At 37.7% G+C, this 21820-nt stretch overlaps 2 long non-coding RNA genes across 2 annotated transcripts; one reads left to right on the top strand and one right to left on the bottom strand.

Annotated features, from left to right (window-relative positions):
• Nucleotides 1-16537: 16537 nt before the first annotated feature.
• LOC138105769 (uncharacterized) lies at nucleotides 16538-19836 on the bottom strand. Its single transcript, XR_011148672.1, has 4 exons — nucleotides 19669-19836; nucleotides 18579-18675; nucleotides 16891-16988; nucleotides 16538-16757 (listed from the first exon to the last, which is right to left on the bottom strand). It is a non-coding gene; the product is annotated as an uncharacterized lncRNA (long non-coding RNA).
• Nucleotides 19837-19917: 81 nt separating this feature from the next.
• On the top strand, nucleotides 19918-21270 carry LOC138105770 (uncharacterized). Its single transcript, XR_011148673.1, has 3 exons — nucleotides 19918-19989; nucleotides 20576-20809; nucleotides 20932-21270. It is a non-coding gene; the product is annotated as an uncharacterized lncRNA (long non-coding RNA).
• Nucleotides 21271-21820: the final 550 nt, after the last annotated feature.

Here is a 21820-nt window from a genome sequence, read left to right on the forward strand (position 1 = left end):
TGAATAAAAGGATACTATATTTATAGGCCTTAATTTATGGCCTAAAATATAGACAGCAGGTGTCTCAGGTACAAAGAACCTTTCATTACACAGGGGAATATAAGGAAAACTGCCAAAAGAAGGAGAAAAAGTTTAGGATTGACCTATCAATAATCAGTATACCGTATCCGGAGGTCTAGGTTCTTTTTCAACTTGTGCCATATGTGCGACATGATTACTCATCACTAAAACACAGGGCAAACTGAATTCAGAAAACAGTTCAGGGCTAACTCTGAAGTCAGAGATGAAGAGAAAAATTGCATCAAATAATAGCTTGTCATGGTTTAGCATAGTTTGGATTTTTAGTTAAAGAGGGCTCCAGCCACGGAAGTGATTCTCTTGCAAAGAGGTGCTTACAGCTTCCTCTATAACCCGACAGAACCAATCAACTGGCTAGTTTGAATATTGGCAACTTTTTAAGCCACTTAAGAAGCTTGACACGCCTCTGTAATCCAAATTTAAGAACGAACAGAGGCTAGGAAAGCTCTCTTGCTTCCGGCTTTCGGACAGGTCGTTGGGGAGTCCGCGCAGCCCGGCGGGGCCGGGCCGGGCCGGGCCCTGCTCGGTGCAGCCCGGCCGGGTTGGCTGTGGCACGGCTTGGCTGAGATCTCAGTCGCTTCTGCTCGCTGGACACCTGGCACAGCCCCCTCAGTGTGGGCCGGGCCGGGCAGGAGACAGCCACCCTGGAGCCGAGTGGCCCTGTTCCATCCGTGGCCCTGCTCTGTGCGGGCCGGCGCCCGCAGCCCTGCTCTGTGCAGGTGGCCCGGCGGCACGGCTCGGCCAGGCCGGTCCTCCCCCAGTGCGGCCGAAATTCATCTGAGGCCTGCCCTGCCCGGCAAAGACCATGTGACCAACAGCGATAAGCGAATTCCAGCTGCGGGGCCGGGTGAGATTAACCCTTCTAGTGTTGTAAGATTCTCCAGAACAGATGAAGCCTGCAGACATCAATCCTCTCCCAAGTCCGAGGAAGAGCAAAGGTGAAGGCAAGTGAAGACAACACCATAAAGACACCAAAGTCAGTGAAGAAGGAAGAGCTGAAACCCTGAGGGAGGAGAAAGAGGAGATGCTTAGAAGCTGAAATTCTGTTGTAAAGCTATGGTGGTGATGATATACCAGAGTACCCATTGTAATTTCATAAAAGCATGGGGTGTGGAGCGTTCAAACTGTACTTGTGAGCAAAAGTACCTGTGCTGAAACAAGCAGATGTTGAAGTAGCTGTGATTTGATGAGAAGCTTGAACAGAGAGAGATGAAAGTGAGGAGGACCCTTGCTCCCAGGGAAGGAGAAGACCTCTGTTCCTAGAGATGAAGATGCTCCCAGAGATAGGTGAAGAGAACCTTTGTTTCTGAACAGCTCATCCTTAAAATGGTACCCCAGTACCTCAAGATTGGACCCTCAGAAGCAGTTGTGGGGAAAGCTGTAAGTCGAGGGAAGGGACTCTCACATGTGAGCAGAGAACCAGCCCAGGCGGCTGTCTTGCTGTGACATTGAAGCCATAGGAGATCTTCTTGTGGAGATGTCTCCATAGCATGAGCAAGAGAAACTCCTCTCCCTAAGTGAACTGAAAAAAGATTATTATAGAGGTGGTAAACTGACTGAAAATCTCAAGGGTTGTCTTTTTCCATTGTCAGTGGGAGAAAGGAAAAAGGTGGGGGGAGGAGAAGTGTTCTGAAGGTTTAGTCTGACTTTTTCTTTCTTTTAGGTCTGTTAATAAACTTCTTTATATTCTTTTAAGTTTTGTGCCTGCTTTGCTTTCTCCTAATTCTTATCTCACAGAAGGTAAATAAGTTAAGTAATAGGTATTTTGAACCAAACCTCTACACTTAATTGGTGTTTCCACCCGGTTTACGAACTGAACCCACTACATAGATCTTTAAATAACAAGAAGCAAATGAATGAAATTGAATTTTTTTTTTCATGTATTAAATGAACATGTATGACTGTTACACTTTAATACATTATGTAACTTACTTAACACATTCAACTGAGTTTTGAAATATTTAAGCCATAGACTGCCAGGGCTACATTCCACTTTCTTGGGCAAGACACCACTGTGCTGGGTAATGCTATCTCTAAAGCTTTTATGTTTTAGCATAAGAGGTACTTAGAATTATTAAGTTTCTATTGATTCCAAATGCCACAATTTCTATGAACATCTGATTTTTTTCTTACCTGTATTCTTTTAGATCTATATGCCCAAATTGTATTCAGAAATGTAATCCTCAGACACTAGAGAAAACTAATAATTTGTCTACTCCAGTTATAAATCATACCTTATTAGAGAGAATCAAATTTTCTTTGATCCCGGAGCAGAAAATTATGAACTTAATTCTTTAGAAATTGCACAGGAGATAATATCTGATAATCCATTAAGCACATCTTAATCAATATCTATCATTGTAATGTAAAGCACACTGATAAGGATACGCATATTGCTGATTAAGAATATGACTACAGTGGTACTCTATACAAATTTCAAAGAATTTGAACTTAATAGATTGCTAATGTATCAAACAACTAATTTGATTCAAGAGCAACAGTGAGGTATTTTGCATGCATAAGAATCTGAGTCAAAATGTGTTAACACCTGCAAGCTTTAAAATACAACAGTGTCTCACATGTAATGAGAGAAACTAAATTCACATGAGAAAGTGTGTAGAAGTTTACTGTTAGCATGACCCAATCCAAATGTTGTGTGCTTAAGTGGAAAGATTCTTACCAGCTTCACTGGGCTTTATGGAAGGCCTTTGCAGTCTGGTATTACATCTTTCCTTTAAAAATACTCCAAACACACAAATGGCATTTTAAAAATAAAGGATAGCTTTCACAGGAAATTAATAGGACCTGCCATACTTATACTTTGCTTTAAGCTTGTCTTGGAATGAGTTTTCTGCCTGTGTATTTATGCACTAGAAAATCCTAACTGACCTGGAGCAGATTAAGTGATTATAGTGTGTGATTCAACAAATTCCAGAAACACGTTTCAAGTCCCTGAGTCACTCACATGCTGTTCAACTGTTTATGCACTGTGAAAAATGGCTGTATGACAAGCATGCAGAAAAAAACTCTTCTTATCAAGAGATTAAGTAGTTTTGTGTGGCTTCTGCTAAACTGACCTCCCAACCTCCTATCCCAGTATATGTTCTAAATAGATCCTTAAGTTCCTAATGAGCTACAAGTAAATCAGGAAGGGAAATGTCTTGCATACTTTCTATGTAGACCTTTTTTAAAGCTCAAAAATAATACTGCTTTTTATGTGATGTCGCTTGTATCAGTAAATTAGTGTCCCTGAGCACAGGTAACTACACTTCCTTTGTAAATGTAAAGGAAATGTTAATCACATTAAATAATTTCCTCTTTGCAAGACTAAGGAATGGTACTTGTAACCTCTCCTTTTCTGTCATACAAAGTCTTCCTCCAGTCTGAACAGAGCAAGCAATTCTAGGAGTTCCATTTGTTTAAGAAAATAGGTCTAAATTGATTAAACTAATCATTTTATTCTAACTGCTCTTTTTAAAGACAACTGCTGATTGCATGCCCCTTTTGTAGCTGTAGCTGAGCCTGAGATGGTACAAAATAACCATCTTGCCAGTTGTCACAACTATTTGCTCATTCTTTAATTAAACATAATATATAAAACCGTATAATTTACATCTAATTGGGAAACATCTTCTTCAGTCAGAAGGCAGCATAGTCTGATGGCATAAGTAGAAGCTTGGATGTCAACAGGTCTGAGCTACTGTCCAACTGGAAAATCACAGCTGGCCTGGCAAAGATTCCTTAATCTTTGCCTTTAAAAATCTCATTTACTTACGAAGGATAATTTCAGTTAACCATTGACTTCATGAGTACGTTGTGCGAGTTGGTAAATGTCTGTTTTGCAGACCTTAAAATAGAATAAAAATTTAGCACCAACTTGCAGGAGCAGCACACTGTGATAGGAGCAAGACTGTGGCTCAATAAAGCAAAGGAAGGATTGTAACTGCAGGTTTGTTTTAAAAAACACCAAAGAAAACAAACCCTTGTGTTTCAAAGTCATATTCTGGTTTGCCAGAGTTTAATGTTGTTGAGGAGGTGAATTGTAAATATAATAATCAAACTCCATGAAATAACAGGAGTGGGTTTATCCAAGGAGAGATCTGGAATCAGTCAAACATCACAACAATGCTTGGTGGAAGAGAGGCATGGGATTGAAGAAGTCCTCTCCACACTGGCTGAACACAAAAGAAAGCAACTCTGGGGAGAAGGACCTGGGGGTCCTGGTGGACAACAAGCTGTCCATGAGCCAGCAGAGCCCTTGTGGCCAAGAAGGCCAATGGGATCCTGGGGTACCTGAAGAACCAGAAGGTTTTTAAGCAGGTCGAGAGAAGTGATCCTGCCCCTCAACTCTGCCCTGATGAGGCCACATCTGGAGTGCTGTGTCCACTTCTGGGCTCCTCAGGAGAAGAGATACATGGACCTCCTGGAGACGGTCCAGTGGAGGGGAACAAAGATGATCAAGGGACTGGAGCACCTCTCTTATGAGGACAGGCTGAGGGAACTGGGCCTGTTCAGCCTCAAGAAGAGGTGACTGAGAGGAGACCTCATCAATGTCTGTCAGTATTTAGGGAGAGTACAAAGAGGCTGGATCCAGGCTCTTCTCAGAGGTGCCGAGCAATAGGACAAGAGGCAACAGGCAGAAACTGATGCACAGGAAGTTCCATATGAGGAAGAACTTCTTTACTGTAAACTGGCATATATGTTATTTAGTTCAGCTCCAAAACCAACTATTTTACCAAAGGCAGCAGCTTTTGCATTTTGCAGCAGAAATCAGATGCTAACTAAATATCATTTGGTGTAATAGGCCGATTTTTTTTAGATATTCAGTATACATTCAAAACTTTATACTATCTTGAAATCTCACACTGCTCTTTAAAGTATCTCTTTTTTCCTCAGAAAGACTCAAAAGGAGGATGTCGGACCGATTAAAAGTTTTAACTTTAGAAGCAAAGCAACAACTATTATTATTCATGATCTGGTATACCTATTATCAGCAGTGCACTTAACTGAACAGGCCAGCATCCCTGCTGCAGTCTTAGTTAATCTCTTCCTTTTCTGATTGAAAGCTCTTTTTCTCAAACAAAGGAAAAAGCATTAAGGTAAAATATGCCCAAAGGTCCTTTTATTGCATACAAAAATTAACCAGGACCCTTTTCTCACACATGGGAATACATATGCTGTTAAATTTAAGACAATGAAAATGATTGCTTGTGTACTGACAGGGAAGTGGCATCTGTATTTTGGGGATAATGTCTTTCTCATCATTAGACTAAAGTTTTATCAGCCATGAAATTTTTAGATTTTTGGCACAATATGCATCACCATTTTTACATGCTTTATGTTTTGGTCTCCAGACACGCTCTTTCCTGGGAAATTTTCTGCAGCCAAAGAGAATTTGTTACAATGTGGTAAATTTACAGAGCAAACCTCTTTTATGCACAAGTGTTTTATGAGCTACACCATTCACTAATATCCACAGGGAATGCAGAAGTGCCACAGAAACAGAATCTTCTCCATACACCATGCCCTGCCTACATTGAAAATTAAACATTGCATAAAGCACATACAAAGTTAGGCAGTAAAGTTAGGCAATTACCAGACACTTACACTCTCCAGCTTGATCCTGTATTATCCTCCATGCCATAGCTTGAATCAATACTGTTACTAACTTCACTGTGAGTGCCTGTATTACACACATTCGAGCCCCAATTCACTAGAAGTTGCCAAACTTCTGACTAGTAAAAGTTGCAGGTTGCCAACTTTTGCAGGGGCACGCCAATCTCGTTTGAACAGGTCACCAGGCATTTGACCCCTGTGCAAGCAGGAGATGTTTTGCTGGGGACAAGTACCAATGCTGAAGGAACAGGACCGAACAGCAGACAGAATATGACTTAGCCCCTGATATCATTATTGCCCTAAACCCTCATTTCGTCTTTTAGGCTCCACTCCTCTACTCTTACTGCACATAGCTGAGGATTAAAGCTGGAGAATACAGGAATGTTGGAACACCCAAACATTAGCATTCACAAAGAGATACACAATAGACCAAAACAACAACCTGAAATGAATTAGAAAGAAAACAATAAGGACAAATACCCTTATTCAAGTTATGACCATCAGGAGCTTAAATTATAGTTTTTGCTTAGTGCATTAAGAAGTACTCTTCCCATCTCACCTTAGATCCCAGCATGTCCCCCTTCCAACTCATATCTTGGGATCACCTTATTTCTTCCAAGTAGTCCTTGAAAAGTAGCTGTCAAAAAAAGCACTGTGTAATGGATGGTCCAAAAGCAGCACAAGCTGTTGGATGTTACGTAGCTCACTGCCACTAGGCACCTTTTGGGGACAGTTTTCCATACCTCCCAGCAGTGAGAATCGTCATACAAGGGTGGGGGAGAGAGGAGCCATGTTCAGCTCAGGCTACATTTGTTCAGCCTCCCTGCAGCATGGCAATTCAGGCAACCACACCAGCTGGAGGTTATTTTTGCTGTGTTCTGGGTCTACAAATGCCTTCCTCATACAAAAATAACAGAAGATTTCAGGTTCCCTTTTAATTGTGTGACTCTTCAGGTTTACATTCTATTTTCTCCAGTTTTCCTCTTTGGATATGAGTAAGAGACAGTCAGTCTTCAAAAAATTTGCAAGTTAAAGTTCTTTCCTATTTACAGATTTCTAAAGTAAAAGATTTGACAAAACAGTCAAGCATTATTAACTTCTTGCTTTAAAAAAACCACATTGATTATTTGTTTAAATGCCTGCACAAGTTTTTATGAAACTTCCCTTTCAACTGATGGAAAAAATAATTTTTTTCCTGATATTTCATACATACATTATTAGATTTGACTATGGATTTATTGATTAAATTGATCCATCATATTCAGGTCTTTTCAGTAATATATCCGTTTTGACACCTCTTGATTTAAAAGAGATTCAAAAGTTTTGAATGGAAATTCTGGTGAAAATACACCTTTTATCAACACAGAGCAATCAACAGATGAGCAGAAAGAGCCCTTGGGTTTCAACTGGAAAACCTGGCTTCAAGTCAGGCTTTGCAGAAGTCAGACAAGAAACCTGAATTTTATGCAAGCGTCCAAAACCCCATCCCCAATGAATGAGCAGGTTTCTCTCTCTTCTGGAAACGCTCGACCCTAGATATTTTTGAAATGCAGAAAAGACTAGGTATTTCTTAAGCATTTATCATTTCCTTATGAAAGCAACACATGAGACTTCTAGAATAGTGCAACTTTTCAAGTTTCTGATCAGACGTGTTGAAGTTAATAGATCAATTAATAAAAATTAATAAATTTCTAAAAACAGCATGAATTTCATTAGTGAAGTTTCCATTCTTTCTGGGTTGTTCCTAGAAATAAAGATAGAATTAATAACTACTATGATGATGGAAAATAGGAAACCGAAATGCAGTGTTACAAAACATATGTAATTAAATGGGCAATTTTGAATTAACCTTTGCATTTTGGAGTATAGAAATAATTGTGAAAATCTACATTTTACTGCTGTGGTCTCAGTGCCCAAAGCACTCCATAAAATTGTGCTGGAGGTTTTAGCATTGCAAAATATGGAAAGTATAGAAATAAAAATACATTAATAAAAATTTACATTTTCTTAACCATGCAAATTAAGTTTCAGCCTGGTTAGTGAAAAATAAGAGTGGAAAGCAGGAAGAAATGTTATTCAAACCTTTCAGTGAGTCAGAATAGGTGTGACTGAATTAGTTAAATATATTTTTATGACTATAATATATGTGAATTATATAATCTATCATCATCAGTCTCCAGGATACCTGTTGATGCCAACTGATGACACCAATTCACCAATTTATTAAAATTAGAGTATTACATTCTTAAAAATCAGCTTTTGAATGCCGGCCAAACCCAGGACATAGCTTAAATAGAAGCATAGCATACTTTGGAAGACAAACGCCTTAATGTGAAAATATCTCTCCAGCCTATCTGTTGTAATTAAGTGCTGGTGGTCACCAGACAGCATACATTTCCCTAGACAGAAAGGTCCAGGATTTAACACAGCAGTAAGCCCAAGTGTAGTAACCTGAGCCGAGTAACAAGGGAAGATATATTGAGAATGAAGCACCGCAAGAGAGCAAACTCTTGCATTGCTTCTCACTGACTTTACAACCTGTAGAGAAAGCCATGCATCCTGCACTGAGCCACCCCTTCACTGAGGGGTGGGTGACAGGCCCTGTCCCTGCCCCTCCTCCCCTGGTGGGCGCACCTGCTGGCTGTGCTGGCCAGGTCCAGATGACGTGTCTGCTGCCTGCAGGGTAGCTGGGATCAGGGGAATTAGTTCTGCTTGCCTTGGGAGGCCAGCCCAGCCGCCACGGTTTCTATTCAAACTCCCCTCCACCACTCAAGCTCAACTGGAACCATTTAGTACCCTCATTGTTCTGTGGTTTTTATTTGTTTCCTTCCACTCAAGCACATGTTAGAAAAGGCGACCCCCCAGCAATCTTTTTTTTTCCCCCTTTTCACATGACTAAGCGATTATCTTCTTCCTAATCAAAGAGACAGATGAAAAGAGTTTATTAATAAAAGTTCCCCTTCAGGAAGATTGGAAATGAATGATTAGTAAAATACACCCAATTTTACTTATAGACCCCCCTCATAGAGAGGCATCTGTGAAGGGTAGGGATGCCAGAATAGTGGTGGGGACTCAGGCATCTGGAAGCTGTTTGCGATATGGATTAGAAGTCAGGCTGCACATAGATACTGCCTCCAGTCACAAAAGCTTGCGCTGTGGAGGGGAAAAAAATATGCTGCTTGTTTACCGTGCTACTTTTTCCCTTTGCTTGTTATCTGTTTTATTTCTTCCCTTGCTCCTCTCTCCCCACACCATTCATGTGCAATTACGTCTGCACCAATGCGCCAGCTGGTGGGGCCTGTTAACCATATCCACCACACCAGCATCTAGGAAAAGGGGAGAAGGAGACAGGAGCTGGGCAAACAACACAGCATTGTGCTTGGGACCAGGGCATTATCGGGACCAGGGCATTATCTGCTCCCTGTTGCCAGGGACCACTGATCAAAACGGGAAAAACAACTCCTGCACTGGGGAGAACAGACTGAAGATAGTCGTGTCTTCAGCTTGCAGTGTATCCACAGCATATTTAAAACAGTGGTAAATCACAGACACAAAACCTCCAAGGGGCTTTAAATACAGGAAAGAGCTGAATATTTAAGCAAGTTTAGAATGAGTGGTGTTTTCCAGACAGATCTAGTTTTACCAGCATGAGCCTGAGGTTGTTGTGCTATTTACAAGCATTAAACCAGACCATCATAAAAAATCATATGAAACTGGAGAACCATTCTAGTGAATAATTATATCATACTTGTCTTATGAAATAAATATTAAATACACTCAAAGATGCTACTTTTAAATCTTACAAGCAATAGGCTTTTCTGATGCTTTCTAGTTAAAAGAATCAGAAGTTAAAATTTTAGTCTCAAGATCAAGTAAGAAAAGAAGTTATACTTCTATATAAGTATAACTTTTAATATAAGCCTTCTATAAGGCTGCTTAAATTCTACATGTGTACATTAGAACTTATATTACGGGAGTATGCCACCTGAGTGTGAGGGGGCATGGAAACAGGGTTTTAGGCCTTCTATTCATCCAGTTTTCCTTCACTCAGAGGAAACAAAATCCAAGCCCTAAACTACTTTAAAAAATGTCTAAGATAATTTTTAAAAATGAAATTATTATTTTAGACTGGGTTGCTTTCAAATCCAAATTCTCATGCTGCATTTCAAAGAAAATAAAATTTCTCCCCTCTCACACCTTATTTGGAAGAAATTGCATTCTGAAGCAAGGGCATTTCTTTAACTCAAATTCAGCTTTTTTCTGGGAGCTTCTCAAAAAAAATGCATTTAAGAGTTGCAGGAAAATAGATTTTTGTGCAAGCAGATTTCTGAATATGTCACCATTTTTGTTTATTTAAGAAAGCAAAAAGGAAAATTAATTGGAAGACCACTACAAAATAATTCAAACATCTCCACATAATTACAATTACAGCAGCATCATGGTAGGGCTATACTAGTGCTAATGCAGTAAATAAAGCAGGCTATTACAGTAAATCCAAAATTATTAGATTTAAACTCATGACAATGGAAATTCATTTTAGACCTACTGGATTGTATTAGATATATATTTTAAGCCTCTTAAATGCTTATACATTAGAGGTATAGGGAATCTCTTCTTTCAGAGGAAGGACTGCAGAAAAAACCATACCTTGTAAACAACATTCTTAATGCCATTTATGTGTGTCACTTTACAGAAAAAAAAATTAAAATTATAGGCATTTATTTCCACAGAAAAAATGATGAACAAGACCAGTGTTGTACAGGTTTCCTTAGAATGGGTTTAAGATGATCCCATGACATACAAAGTAGAGGAGATTTCACTGGTCACTCCTCATTAGTGCCAGCAAAGTTTTAAATAACATCCCATTATCACACATTCCATGTCTGTTAATATTTAGAAAATTCTTTATATAGTATTAGTAGGCTTGTTTATATCAGATTTTCATGACAGTAACAATCTACCTATGCAAGTCTTCTTGAAACAGAAAACCACAACATACTTAAAACATGTTTAAAACCAAATATTTTTCTATCTACATAAATAATCTATAATAGACTCAATACACTATGCTGCATCTTCCCAGATGCAGACATCATGTACACCGTTTCTTAAAACAAAGTAGCTACTCTCTTCCTTTCTCTTCTTGCAAGTGACGTAAAGTTAAACCCCTCCTTTAACCAGAAAAATTATGTAGTGCCCAACTAGAGCCACACTTTCAAATTGCTACCACTATGGAAAGCTTCATAGGTAAAGGTAAAAAGCAAACATTGTCTAGGTAGGTCATCATTGTTCAGGTTCCCATGAGGAAGTCCTAGGGTAAGGGAGAATAGCCTGGGGTGGTGCAGTAGGGCGGTAGGGATATTAAAATACATCTCTGTTTAAGACAGAGCATGGGTCAAATAATGACAGGTTTGCAAAACATAAGATATCTAACAATATTCAAAATTGTTCAGGCATCTCTGACAATCTCACCTTCCTTATGCTTTGTCTGCATTCAATGCCTACACCAAGGGGATTTCCATTTATAAAAGAGCAATTTACAGTTAAGAAACCAGGCCTTTTTTCCTGTAGAAGGATTGTATCTACAAAAGAAAAAAAGGCAATGGTTATTGAAAATAACATTTACTTTCACATCAAAAATATGTTTAGGTTTTGTCTTTGTGGGCTTTTTACAGATAATATAGAAATTTTATAAGACAAGAGAATTTTTTTAATGGAACTGCCACTTTGCAGTTCTTGTGTTTGTTAAGCCATATTGCCATACCTTTTCAGAACTGTACCGATAAAAAAAATTTTAGAATGATTTGTATTAGCTGAAAACATTTATTATTCTTTGGAGCCATCTAGCTAAGGCATTTACAGAAAATGGAGTGTAATATCCCAATTTTATTCTCTCTTTAAATAGAAGTTCTAAATTCAGTATGTAGCATGGCTTGATGTGGAAAAAAATATTTTTCGCACATTTTCTGTTCTCTTTAATTCTTTGTTGCCTGGTTAAGACATCCTATGTGAATTTGGACACATGCAGCTGCACGCACATGTTTAGAGATTCAGACTTAAATGCATGATTGACATATAGCCATATGCAATACATTCATATATTTTTGACATGTTCCCAAGAAGTTGATTTTGTGTATTTATGTAGTAGATGGAATATTTGTTTGCATTGTCCCTTCCATTAAACAAAGGCTCTATGACTTTGTCAAACTGCTGTTAAAGGATAAATATGACTTAAAATTGCACATGCAAATGGCCATATGCAATTATGGCCTTCTAGTAAAATACATGGAATTAATGTGCCTCATTAAATACATGCATTTTATAGCAAAAAAGGTTAATAAAACATGTACAGCCCCTACTTCTTTAGTTATTATCATAATAGCATCCATATTTCCACAAAACTAAAAAAAAATGGTTTTTCTTTCCTTGTTAGATAGAAATGTTTTATGTTTGATGACATTTTTTAATCAAAGTCTCAAGCAAAACCATGTGGACTGCATGTGAATGTTTTAAGTACAGTTGAAACATGAACAGGTGATGATACAGCCTGCTCCGCCATACAGAAAGATATTTAACTAAACAAATCACTAACCTCAATGATTACCAACACTTAAAAAAAAAAAAAAAAAAAGAGCAAAACAGCAAAAGAGAGGGAAAGAGAGGGTTAGGGTTATGGTTAGGGTTAGGGCAAAACAGCAAAAGAGAGGGAAGAGAAGAAAGAGAAGAAAGAGAGAAAGAGAGAGAGAAAGAAAGGAAGAAAGAGAAGAAAGAGAGAAAGAGAGAGAGAGAGAGAGAGAAAGAAAGAAAGAAAGAAAGAAAGAAAGAAAGAAAGAAAGAAAGAAAGAAAGAAAGAAAGAAAGAAAGAAAGAAAGAAAGAAAGAAAGAAAGAAAAAGAAAGAAAAAGAAAGAAAGAAAGAAAGAAAGAAAGAAAGAAAGAAAGAAAGAAAGAAAGAGAAAGAAAGAAAGAAAGAAAGAAAGAAAGAAAGAAAGAAAGAAAGAAAGAAAGAAAGAAAGAAAGAAAGAAAGAAAGAAAGAAAGAAAGAAAGAAAGAGAAAGAAAGAAAGAAAGAAAGAGAAAGAAAGAAAGTCAACTGAAGAGTGAAAATGTTTCTGAAATTAAGTTTAACATCCAGTCACACTGAGGTGTTTATATGTATTCATGTAAGTGTATCATCCATATACGTCCCTATGGATCTATGTACAATATGTACAAATTTTATTTTTTCTGTCTTGACTCAGTTTTGTCTGGAGCCTTGCAGTCTCTGTTCAAGGGGAGTATAAGTGAAGATCTTTAAAGAGGTACATATTTTATGTGTGTGGTTGGCCTGCAACCTCTGTTCTCATCCTCCCTTCTATAAACAAGCCCCTCACGATGATCTGTTTTTCCTCTTCCATGTGTGGATATATCTGACTGTTCCAAAGGAGAAGAGGAGCAGCATAGGTACATCCTGTGGTAAAGACCTTTTGACTGGGAGTTGTTCAGCATTCTAAAAGCATCTTTTTCAGCTGTGAAAGCCAAAGAACAGTTGGCCTTATTTCTCTGAAAATATCTAAAGAAGATGAAACTCGGACTACTTCCTTAATGTGTCCACATCCAGATTAAAAAAATAAAAATAAAATCCCTTCTATTTTATTAAAAAGTCTTGTTTAAAAAATTATTACCATCACTATGAACCTAACACTTCTCTGTTTTCAAGTATGGTGATTAAGGAGAGAAACCCATAGGACTTTGTCCTCCCCTCCTCCCATGGTCATGAGCACAAAATTCCTTTTGCATTGTACCTGTATATGTTGCCATCATGTTAGCCAGCATACCCTGAGTGCTTTGCCATTTAAAGTGAAACTAAAGTGATAAAATCTCATTTTTGTTACTTTTTCCTCTATATCCCCACACACTGTCATTTATCCAAAACTCTTGAATTATCTAGAGTGACATTCATCTTGCAAGTGGGAAAAAATAAATTAAAGATGTATCTTTAGGGAAAGAACACCTGAAGAACTCCACTCCTTCAGTAGTTCAAGCCACAAGACTATTATGGTGTCTGTGTTCCGCTATTGATATTTGTCTACATATATAATTTTGAGCACTTTTTAATTGTAAATTTAACTCTGCATTTCTTGGATAGACTGTTAATTTTGGATAGACAGGTTAACCATTTCATAGCCTTTAGCATTTTTCCTACATGATTATATGTACTCTTAATCTAATTTTAAGATAAAAGTCAGCAAACAACAACATGTTTTAGTTTGTCTGTGATATTTCTCCTAGGCAAAAAGTGCCAGATGAAAAGTCCAGTGAAAAGTGTCAGAAAAAAGTAGATTACAGGGCTAAAACAAATGCTTAACCCACTCCAGCTTAATCCAGCAGGCATCTTTTCACTCTCATCAATGTGAATGCCTAGTGAGAATCTCTCTTTTCTGGTGAAGAAACAAGACCAGGTATTGATAATATTTATTAATTTTCATCCAACATCCAGAGTTTATTCTCTGCTTTTCTGCCATCTGAGATAATATATTCTTTCAAAATTAAAACATAGCAGGATGTTTGAAGTTTTTAACCACTTCTCAAATGCAAGAGGTACAAAGACCAAATCCAAATCATCTATTTCCTATCACTCAAGTGCCCCACTGTAGAAGTGACACCTTGATTCTGCCAATTAAAATAAATAAATAAATAAATACTTATAATTTGCAAAGAAAGCTAATTGATAAATGAAGTGTTGCCGATTAGTAGTGGTGCTGGCAGCGTGACATTCCATTATCCCGCCAGATGGCTTGCAATCATGTGCAGGGAGACACAGAGGGACAGGATCCACGGCAGCTCACCCCCTCCTCCCCTGCCCTGACTCCAGGCATCCCTTTCTCTGACCCCTTTGCCAGTCCCGCATCCGCTTTCGTCCCCCTGCGCGGGGTGGAGGGGCTGGCTGTTGTGAAGGCGCAGTGTCGCTTGGGCTGGGTGACAGCCTGTTCTCCACAGACATCGCTGTCAGAGAATCACAGACTTCCACATGTACAAGCGAAATTAACTTCTGTTAGTCTGACATTTTCTGCAATCAATACTCACAGGGTCCTTGTCTCTGGGATCAAAATTCATAAATCAAAAGCAGAAAGCATGAAATAAGGTATTTGATAAATCCATTAACTGAAGTGGAAGTGTACTTCTGTCACACTATTTAAAGACTACAGTAGTGCTGGCTAAAGGGGGAGAAATCTAACAAACACATTAAGTGAAGTGCTGGCTTGTATTTGTTTGAATATATGGCTCAATCTCCCTTGCTGAAGGACTTTATGCCTGGGCAGCAGACAAGTTGGTTTCCCTGGACTCCACGCTGCACAGACTGCTTTCAGAAAGCAGTAAAACACCAACTAAACTACCATGTTCTGATGGACAATCCTCTCCTCCCACTCCAGAACAATCCTAGGTAAAGACAAATCTGCATTACAAAATGAAACACCACTTCAAACCACTTTTAGTTCACTAAAGCTGCATGAGCTTAATGTGTGGGTTGTTGTTTTTAAGGGTTAGAAGGAAGTTCAAGATACAGCTAGATAAGGAGCAAGAAAACTTTTGTTGCATCATTCAGTCCAAACATCCAAGTGAGTCCTAAATCTCCAAGGACTACCTGTCAATACCGTTGGGCATCTAGGAATTTTTTTTGAACAGAGGGTCAAACCCACACCTGTGTCATCTGATGTGGGTCTCTCCAAGTGACAGTAATTCTCCAGAAGCTAAAAACATATCCCCTGGGTTGTGTACTCTTAAAATTTACTGTAGAAAGATATATCTGTATTTTTCAGCTATGATTCATGATATAGAATTAGTGGTAGAGGTTTACATCTGAACACAAATAGCATTATTTTAACAGAGCTACTTTTTAAAGAATATCATAACTGTGTTTTCTGTGATTGAAAACTGCAATGTCTTCTTGATACGTAAACTGCCTAATGGCCAAACCTTGTATCTATAATGTAATATAAAAGGTAGCAGTAGACAAATTACTTTCATTAGACCATTTCTTTATATCACTTCAAATACCATGACAATACACTTTCCTTCTTTCATACTGTAAAATGAAGACAGAACAGCTGCTTTTCTGTGTGACAAAATCTTCTTCAACAAGAGTTGCCTCTAAGTATAACTGCATGTTATCAACGAAGCTCCTATTTTATAGTTTCTGAAATCAGTAGAACAATATTTTCAGTGCATCTCATTCTATATTTGGTCACTACCTATCAATGAATAGTTTGATTTTGCTTTTCTCTAATTGCAAGCTATCCAATAATTAGAACAGGTTTTTTTTCTATACAGATCTTTTGTCTTCTAAGTCTGTCAATAATTGTGATTTTCTAAGAGTCTGAATCTACTCTAATAGACCTATGAGAATGACTTTTTTTGCTGTTATGTACATTCAATAAATTTTTTCCCTTATCACGTAAAGGATTCTATTACTCTCTTTTCTGCCCTGTATAATACATCTCCCCTTGAGTAAACTCATGTTAACAGTATAGAAGTCTGCATTTACTTTTAGATAATAAAATTATTGGGCATGTCTGGCTTACCTGAATATTTACAGTTATAGAATCACCCTTATCATAGAACCATTCTAAAATGAAAATGTTCTCAGTATATTGGCCTCTGATATTTACTACTCTACAAAACATCTACATGTGGGTTTTTCATGACTCAGGGAGTCTTAGCTGAAAATATTTTGGGAAAAAATTTTTTTGGGTTTTGGTTACAATCAACATTTAACCCTATTTCTCAATTTTTTTTCATGAACCCTGGGAATCCTGACTCTGTGTCTTCCCATGGCGGGAGTGAGAAGCCACAGCAGCTATTCATCTGTTGTGGCTTCCCAAGCAATAAGATCCTCACTCCTTCACACAGTCAGTCTGATTCTCGGTCTGCCTGGCTGACAAGTGACTGGCAGGGTGAGCGTCCTGGGAAGCTGAAGAGGCAGACAGCCTATCCACTGATGGAAAACCAGCCAGCCAAATGCCATTTTTATCTTCCCCAAAACTGTTCTGTCAGAAATATGTGGCTTTTTTTTTTTTTTTCTTTCCCTGCATGAAGGAAATTTGTTCTTTTCAGGGATTGTTACCAAAGAAGGAACCCACTATTGTGTTTAAGTGAGCTTTCACTCACTTAAACAAAAATTCAGTGAGTTCACTCACAGCAGAATACCAAGCAGATTACCTTGCTTAGGACAATCAGTATAGATGGGAACTTGTGATGTTTTCAGATCTCAATCCAGGACTATTAATTGATCCACACCTCTCCAGAAGGGCAAGTACCTAATTAAAAATAGGGTAGAAAGGAGAAACCATTTATGTCTTGTTCTTTTTCTGCTCTCCCTGCTGCAAAGTTGACTTCTCAATTTCCCAGTCAAACCAATCTGAGAAAAATTCCTTCCCTTTGCTTATCTACCCCATTGACATAAAAGATGTTTAAGTCTAGGGAACATGATGCTTCAGTGCATAGTCAATTCTCATAATATCTTCATATCTATATCTCTGCAGACCCACTTGGGAGAGTCTATGAAAAAATACACTCAGAAGCAATCATACTACCTAGCAAGCAGCTAACAAGGGCATATGTTTCAACACTTTTCAAGATATATGTAAAGATACAGCGTGGTTTTAATTTTTACCAGAACTGCATCTTTCCAGTGTTTTTTTAGTCCTCTGTAAAGCAGGGTGGTCTGTAAATATTTAGACCATTACCTGTAGAAAAGGAGATGTGATTTCTGTTCATGCTATCCAGTAGAACATGATAACATTATTTAGGAATGGTATAGTAAATCCAGAAATCTTCCAACAGAAACTTACACTGGCCAGCAGTGTTTTGACTCAAAGAAGTGTCTTTTGTTTTGGAATTTAAGAAATATTAAACTATTTATAAATGCATCTCATAAACTGAATTAATATTTTTATATGCTTTTGATCCCTAATGAAGAATTTTAGCTGTTGTACAAATAGATGACAAGAAGTCAGGCACTTACAAGTCTTTTGCGACTTATTCAATAAAACAGTGAATTCCTACAATAAGAAATACTACTTGCACTACTGAAATATGACAAATGAAAACGTTAGGCTTCTCAATGCAATGTCCCAGGAAAAAGGATCTTTTCCATTTCATTCAAAAAATAACTAAAATATCATGACAAGTGAAATGGGAATATTTTTTTTTTTATAGAAACCAAATAAAATTACACCGATAAACCTAGTAGCAAGCTGTCATTACAAATAGCTTGGAGTTTTTCTGTTCTTTTTGAGAAAAATATTCTGCTACTTCTTTGATTCTAGTAATAAATACTACTTCCTTCTAGTAAGCTTTTTTTACTCTTCAAAAGGGAAAGCCCTTTTTTTATTTGAGGGGATGTCTAATAGTATGTGTTGATTATAAATACAAAACAAAACTTTATATACAGTCATGGAATAGTTTTGGTTGGAAGGGGCTTTTATAGGTCTCTTAGTTCAACCCTCTTACAGTGAGCAGGGTCATCTTCAACTATGCAGTTTAAGTACTAAATCTTCTTAAATTATAAAAAATTTATATTATTAAATACTTTTTCACAGGTACTAAACATATGCTTCCTGCTGTAGTCCTAAGAAAATCAATTTGACAGCAGCAATCATTAATACCAAAACATCTTCTACTTTGCTTGTATTTTCTTATATGGGTTTCTCTATTACATTAAAAATAAAAGACAAGATAGATGCTTACAGTCTATGTAAATGCTGAGACCTTTTTAAGAATTAGGAGGGAAAGAGTCTAATTGCAAACACAAGTGCAGAAGAGCTCCAGTGGTCAGAGCATTTGTCCCTGAAGAGCAACAAGAAGATTAATTAGGTAATGAGAAGATTCATGATGAAAGCGTGTACCTCCATGTGATTCAGAGGCAGTTTCTCCTTGGTTCTGGAAGCTCAGAGATGAGACCATTTTCTTCCTCTCTGTTCTTGGCCCCTTTAATTAAAATTCCTAGAAAAGACGAAGGTGTAGGATTTTTATTTGGGATTTTTTATGCATCTGCTGCTAGAAAGCAAATAAGTTCATCTGGTATCCACCCATATTTCTGAAAATCCTCCCATTTTCCTTTTCTGTTTCTCCAAACATACTTTTTCAAGCAGCTTTATGCCTCCATTATGCCAGAGAAAGGATCCATGTTCTCATTATAGCTCCCGCCATGTTCCCTGAGCTTTTCCTCGAGTAGTCTCATCTTGATTACTGTGCTCCCAGCCAGAGTAGATTAAGAGAACCAACATATATGAAAATAATTACCATCTCTGAAAAGTGTTATAGTTAACTACTCTTAACTCTGCCTTATAGCATTCCTAAAATTTAAATATAATGTGCTGGTTCTCACTTGGCAAGAACTATGAGAAGCTATGAAAAGTCTTTTCATTTGTATTTCACTGGACATAGCTGTTCTAAAAACACATGAATAGGTCAATTTTTTCTTTGCTATACTTTTGCTTTCTACCATGAAACAAAGGAATAATGGTGAACCATTATTTCAGCATCTACAGTATTCCCTTGCCAAAGTGCAGAGGTTACATCAATACTGAAATAGAGATATCCTAGTCATTTAGGGCAAGACTGCTTTGTTATCTTGTAATTCATACTCCATTATGACTTTTGAATTGCCTAGTGTTCCATAAAGTATGCTAATTTAATATCTTAAGGCTATGGCAGTCACCTAAATGTCCAAGGTATAGTAAAAAACCCAGCTTTTTTTTTTTTTTTTTTTTTTTTTTACTTTATTAGGAATAGTTTTTCAGAAGCAAGGATGAAGAAAATACTTTCCTTACTATTTTTACAACCAAAATAAAGGGCAAAACTCCAACAGATCCTTCTCTGGAAAAGGCTCTCTCCTATGCCTTTGGAGGCAGGAGAATGCCAGGGAAACTTTTGGAATTATACTTTTTATTCTACCCCAGCACACAGTTCTGATACCAGTTTGCAAATACTTACAAGACACGTCAGGAGCTGTTTTGTTTAATTGCCCTTTTTTGCACATACACAGTTCATGGTTCAAGCAGTGGTGAGAAACCATAAATTGGACATAAATCCTAGTGTGCATGAAGGTAACATTACTAGTGCTTCTTGCCTCTTCCTCCTATCCCTAAATGAGTAGTTGGCAAGTTTGATAGCTGACTATTAAGAGAAGATTGTAACAATAAGGTATTTTAAGCCAGCAACAAGCAAGTACATGGGTGTTCACAACCTCAATGTAGCAGCTGCAAGCACCTGAACTCATTACCTCAGCCTCAGGCTCAAGCAGAAAGAAGGGAGGTTGGTAAAGTGTGAGAGCTATTTGCAAACATTTTAAAGTACTGTGGTTCCAGTCCTGAATTTGAATGGAAAGCTGTGAGAGAGCTGTGTGAGAGGTTTAACAAGCTGGGTATGACAAGCAGAAGAGGAGCCACTCTTTTTTTGCTAAACTGGTATTAAGCATGAATTGGTAATACCAGCCAGAGGCTTAGTCCTTCTCATTGAAACTTTCTAGCTATTTACTAACTACTGCAAGAAGCCCTGCCTTTTGCTAGTTGAAACATTTACATAGCCACACACCAAACTAGATCTGGGTGGAAATGAACATGATTTCGAAAACAAACAAAAAGAGCAGGTTTTAATGTTTTTCAGTTTCTCAATTCAGTTCCCTAAACTGCAGCTAAAATTTTACTTACAAAAAAAGAGACTGTGGGAAACAGCCCAATGCAGAAACAAGTGTTTGGTGCAAAGAGAGGAGGAAACCCTCCTGTTGGCAGAGCTTCTGCCTATGCCAGCTAAAAGTCACCACAAAACTTGTTTGTGCTTAAAAAATCATAATTAGAGGCTAGTCCTTCTCTTGACACTAATCCTGAGCCTTTCTTTATAGCCACACGTTGCTCTGCAATTGCTATGGAGTCTTTGCATCCAAGGGTGTTACTGCTTTCTCTCATTCGGAGACAGCCTGCAGGATGAGGCAGTCTCAAAATACAAAATCGAGCCAGATCAAGTACATCTAATCCTTACAAGGCCTTGCTGCATGCCAACTGAAGTTAAGATTTTGGGAATAAATTGGAATAAAACTGCAAGAGAATAATTTAATTCACTTATTGATGCCTACAAGGTAAAGTGCACTTTTCTCACTGTGCTTATCTTGATGACTATATGCTGACTTAATTTTTCTTCCTTTAGGTAGTCTAATGTTTTAAAGGCTTTTTCCAATTTGTGATTGTATATTTATTTCAGCTGATACCCTGTGAACCACCTGAGCGCATTTAAATGCCATCTACCACATAACAAACACTGGTTTCCTGCTAGGAGATGAGGGAGCTGCAGCAGTTACACTGTGTTATTGTACCACAGTGGCAGGCTGCCAATATGTTCATTCACATTTGTAAATTCTGTCTCTTCTGTAAAAGAATAACAATCATATGTTATTAGAACTGAATACTTTGGTAAAATCTCAAATGTTTATCCAAGACAGTTGTATCATCTTCCTTGAAATTCTGTGATGGAACATTCGTCTGTTACACAAACAGTGACAAAATAGACACAAAATAAATACCTGATTATGCATTTACTTGTAATGGGTCTTTTCCCATGTCAGGGAAACAATTTACTGGTTACAAAAAAAAAAATAAAAAAGAAAGTCCTAAATGCCATGTGGTACTTCATGGAGTTTTTGCATGTTTGGAGGACTGCTCTAGTTAAGTCATGTCTTTTTTATGGAAACAGAGAGTAAGTTCATCAAAATAGCAAATCTTCTTTTGAGCCAAGACCTGTGAGATTCTTTTAATAAAGTGACAACTTTCAGTTTCCGTGTAGACCTGCAACGATGCAATTGCCTAGAAAGGCTGCTATTGTTACAGCTACTGTGTAGATAATGAATGAGTGCGACACAAGATACTAGTGAAGTGGAAAACAAGGGATTGTTGGCACAGTCCCCATGTTCTCTTTACAGGACAATTAGAGACACTCGGCGTTGTCAAAACACTTTTCAAGATTTAGTCACAAGTTGGAGGCAATCTAACTGTGATTGCTATTGGCAAAAGGTGAACTTGATTTTCTAAAAGTGTGCGAGTGTTTTAGCATAATTAGTTTGAAATAAGAAATGTTATCTGTATTTATTAGAATT

Source organism: Aphelocoma coerulescens, chromosome 2 (genome assembly GCF_041296385.1).
Source record: "Aphelocoma coerulescens isolate FSJ_1873_10779 chromosome 2, UR_Acoe_1.0, whole genome shotgun sequence".
Lineage (NCBI taxonomy): Eukaryota > Metazoa > Chordata > Aves > Passeriformes > Corvidae > Aphelocoma > Aphelocoma coerulescens.